Source organism: Nuphar pumila, chromosome 8 (assembly GCF_984573655.1).
Source record: "Nuphar pumila chromosome 8, dmNupPumi1.hap1.1, whole genome shotgun sequence".
Classification (NCBI taxonomy): domain Eukaryota; kingdom Viridiplantae; phylum Streptophyta; class Magnoliopsida; order Nymphaeales; family Nymphaeaceae; genus Nuphar; species Nuphar pumila.
In genome coordinates this window covers 111,248,394-111,253,472 of record NC_143256.1, presented here as the reverse complement: position 1 = coordinate 111,253,472, position 5,079 = coordinate 111,248,394, and positions in this window count along the sequence as shown.

Genomic DNA, 5,079 nt, shown 5'->3' with positions numbered 1-5,079 from the left:
CTTGAATGAAGATTTGTTATTTAGATTGGCACTTAGAAATCTAACGATAATATGAACAACCATTTGAAAAGCATCAACCCAAAAATTCATTTTTAATGAAGCATGTTTCATTAGGCTTATACATGTTTCTACCACATGTTGATGTTTTCTTTCAACAACCCCATTTTGTTATAGTGTATATGAGCATGACATCCATAATTTAATACCATACTTCAAAAATTTAGAGAAGCTTGAGATTAAAAACTCACCACCACCACAACTATGAAATATCTTAATATCATGCCCAAGCTGTTTTTCAACTATACTTTTAAAATTTTCAATGCATCTTTGAGCCTTAAATTTTCTAGTTAGAGAAAAAATCCAAGAAAATCTAGAAAAGTCATCTACCAAGAGTAGGTAATATCTAAAACCCTCTTTAGAAAAACAAGTGGAATGACCCCACAAATATGCATGAATTAATTCAAGGGGGTGTTATGCATGAAACTTAGCATGATAAAAAGGTAATCTATGCATTTTAGCAATGACTCACATAGAGAAAAAACTAGATAATTGGTCCTTATCAAAAGAAAAAATATTATTTTTCTCAAGAGTTTCAAACGCTTTATTTCCTAGATAGCCTAACCAATGGTGCCAAGTTTCAGTCGTCACACCCTTGCCAGACACGTGAGATTCTTCTCAATTGTTGTTGATTTTTTTAGGAGCTCCAGACTACATGTATAAACCACCCCTACTTGGTCCTCTTTTGATAATGGTTCCTTTCTACACATCCTTCATAGTGAACCCATGAGAAGAGAACTCAAAAATGCAGTTGTTATCATAAGTAAACTTGGCCACATATAACAAGTCCTTTTTAATGTTGGGAACTTGTAGGACATTCTTTAAAATAAAAAAATTTGAGTTTGAATTGACAATAATGTTATTAGTGTTAGACAAACTTGCTCCATTCCCAACTGTGATGAAGTCGTTCTCTTGGTATTCTTTTTTATCAATCATACCTTGATCTTCAGAAGTCATATGATTTGTTACTCTAGTGTCAGGGTACTAGACATCATCTTGAGAAGAATTTAATGACATAGAAGCACAAGTCTTGGGTATGTCTAACATTGATGGACAATATGGTTTTTACAACTACAAAACTTACACACTGCACACTCATTGTAGGAGGAGTTGGAGTTTTGATTGAATCCTTTTATCTAAGCTTGAAAGTTATTTTGCGAGTTCCTCTCAAAGCTTCGACCTCTTCCTCCATGACCTTAGAAGTTATTTTCGTGGACCTGACCTCTTTGAGAGAAGAAGGTAGTTGGGGGATGATTCAACTTGATGAGGTTGTTTTGGAACAAACATTTTTGACCTCTTCTCTTGAGTAAGAAGCATGTCAAACACTTCAACGAACAATGTTTCTATTTTTTTTTTCACTCACATTATTTTGGGGGAGACATGTACATCTATATATACAAAGAGACTTTACATTTTATGAGTCTCATGGTAAGGAAGGTTACCAACATTGACAAGGTAGAGGTATGTAAAGATTTTCATAAGAAAATTGTCTCTCACACGGTATTCTTTCTATTTTGGTTTTGATATTAGTTGCCTTATTCTTGTGCCACCTTGATGAAGATTCATTTCTTCATTGACATTTTTATTTAGTATTATTACCTTATTCTTTTGCCTTGCCAAGAGTTTTCTTTCTATATTATTTCTATTCAGCATCACATTACCTTCTTGATGTTGATCACATGCTTTGATTGACAGCCCACCTTTAACACCTTCTTAAATAATCCCCCTCAAGTTCTGCGTGAGCTTATGAAGATTTAGGTGGTCTTGCATGTCTTGATCAACTCTTAGATGGTCCTGCGTTTCCTGGTCAACACTTACCTTAACATGCTTTCCTTGGTCATGATAAAAAATAAAAAGTATTTAATTGTTTTTTTTTTTTTTAAATGTCTGCATTGGTCTTAGTTACTCTTGGGGATGGAGTGGAAGAAGGGAGGAGATTTTCGAACAAGGAAAAAGATCCAATTCCTTTGAACAAATTATATATATAGAGAAAAAAACTGTATCTTCAAACTGGTTTTTCTTTGAACGAGTGGCATAATGCCACATTTTTTTTTTTGAAAAAATAACATTTAGCAGGTTTTGAACCGCCGCTAAATACCATTTTTTGCCTAAAGGTTTAGCAGTAGTCAAGACCGTCGCTAAATCTCCTGAGCGCAAAAAAATAAAAAATGATGAATCGTCAATGTTTGATCGCTTGCAATCAACAACACTTCATTCAATGTATCGGGTTACTCGAGAGAGAGAGAGAGAGAGAGAGAGAGAGAGAGGTTCTAAATCACAATAAAAAAGTTGTCAAAATCTGCTTATTAGGTTAATAAAATTTTCAAGAAAACAATAAAACTGGCCCAAATTGAATCAGATCGGACCATTTCAAAGAATGATTTTTTTTCAGTTATATTTAAAAATAATCCAATTAAACTGATTCTTTTGATTCACAAAAAAAAAGCCGATTTTTAAAGGCCAAATTGGCTCCTGTTTTGTTTTGTTTTGTTGAGGGGCTATTTCAGATTGTTTTTTATAACATTGTATGATACTGTACAACAGTATACTCTTGTTTGCATGCATCTTGCCACCAAATGCTATATATAATAACATAGATGTATTTAACACGGTTTATTTACTATGTTAGCAGTTTAAACATATCCAATATTCTACAAGATGCAAGTATCAAGATGGTGAAAGGCTCACAATTCATGAAGATAAGGATGCCATAAAAATAGATCAAAAGATCCATGCTAGAATCAATTCTAACACAATGAACACATGTTGAACATGATTTAAAGGTTAGTTCTTGCTTTTGAAAGATAGATCTATTCAAATCAAGAGTATAGCAGTATAATGGGAGCTCTGGCCCTGTCTAAATAGACTCGTATCTCAGGCGTGTCTCACACATAGATGCACAAAGAGGGGTGAAAGTGTCCTTACCATGAGTGATTGAAAGAGAGATGGTGAAAACTGAAATTTGTAGGCAACCGGCAGCATTCTTCGGTATGCCAGAAACCCACCGAATCAAAAGAAGAAGAATAGAAGCCCTTTCCCTTAGAAATAGTTGAACCTGGCGATCCCCATCTGTGGTTGATTTCACTACCCCAGCCAGGTAAGGCCTTTCCGGTGATAAGACACATATCAGGCTTTTGCATCTCCCGTATTTGAATTAGGGGGCAGAGGAAGAACATGAAACTCCACCCCTTCATCCCCTAGCTAGCAGTCGAGTGCCTCAAGGACCCTTCAACATTAGCAGATATCAATATTCGCTATTTGTTTGGAGCAGCAAGTAGCTAGAGTTGCATTTGTGCATTTCTAGGTGACTCCCTGGGGGCAAAGGGTAAGCCCATGGAGTTTTATGCTGATAACTCCGGCAACTGTAAGTATGGCAGGCAGAGCCAGCATGGCTAAGTCTATGATTCTGGGAGTGGTTTCTTCGTGTAAATATCAAAAAGAAAAAGAATCATGCATGGCATTAGCCAAGTTTCTGATAGCTATTGGCCAAATAATTGCTATAGGTTTGATGCTCTATAACAGATCTAGGACCATAACTTAGAGTCGATTGGGTGGTTCCGATTAGGGGTACTAGACTTTAAAACTGATCCCTTAAAGAAAGCATCTTTATCCTCGCCCCATATTCCTCTATAAAAAACATCTAATCTCTTTGGTTTACTCTATTTTTCCATTCTTTTTCTGTTACAGTTTTCCCAATGACGCATGATGTTGTGTTGACATGCATGGAAATTCTACACACACTTGCATGTGCATGGACTTCTTTTGTTGTCACCAAGCTCTTTGCTATTGGTGTAGTAAAAGCCACCATTCCCTCTTTGCTCTCAATGTATATGTAGCATTATTTTTTGTGTTAGACCGCCAGTAAAGGCACATTTTCACTTGTGTAGTCTGCCTGCTACTTGCGTCAATGAAAAGTGTTTTCACTAGCTCATTAACGATGCGCCAGTAATTTCGGTTTTACTGGCGCACTACAACAGTGCACCAGTGAAACACTTTTTTAAATTTGCTCGCGGGGGATTTTTCCCCCCTCTTCCATGTTTTCCCTTTTCCCATCGCATCCTCTCTCCCTCTCGCTTTGCCCCCTCCCTCTCTGCGCTCTCTCCCCCTCTTGTTTCCTACCGGCATCGAACTTTGCCGAAGGAGGAGGATCAGCAAGATCGGAGGCTGAGCTCCCCAGCTCAACCAACTGAGAGAACATCGTCGCATTTCTGGAAGGCAAACTCCGAGAGGCCCACCTCCGGATCGGGCCAGGTTTTGGCCGTCATGTGCAGCCCCAGCATGACAACATTGGGAATTCTTATATATATATATATATATATATATATATATATATATATATATATATATATATATATATATATATAGAGAGAGAGAGAGAGAGAGAGAGAGAGAGAGAGAGCCGAAAGAAGATCAACATTATCACTCATGAAGATCAACAAAATGTTGAACCCATGAACCGAACAAAATAGAAAAAAAACTAAAATCTAGAAAAAGAAAAGCTAAAGAAAAAGAAACTACAGACAACTAGCAACAAACAACAAAGTCAAGCTCAACCAGGATCCACTGGATTAGAAGAAACCACTGATGAGTGAACGTTATTCAAACGGAAGGAGAGGTCGCTAAGATGCATACTTAGAATCACATATACATCAATCAAGATTTTATGGACAAGATTATTAAAGATGACCGGAATTTGAAGGAAAGTAGCATCATTGCGTGCCATCCAAACAAACCAACAAGTAGTAAGCAACCATGTCTTCCAGATTCAGTCTCCACCGCTTGCATCGTCTAATTTCAATAGGGCCCAGGAGCAGATCAAGCGCAAAAGACTCCTCTTTGACAATTACGTTCGGAGATCTTCACGTCCTATTAAATAGGGCCACAAAGATTGGGCAGGACCAGAATAAATGAAAAGTAGTTTCTTCAATAGCTTGACACAGCACACACCAACTTGGAAACTGAAAGCCCAACTTCTTTAAATAACTGTGAGTCTGAACCCTATCATGCAAAATTAACCAAGCC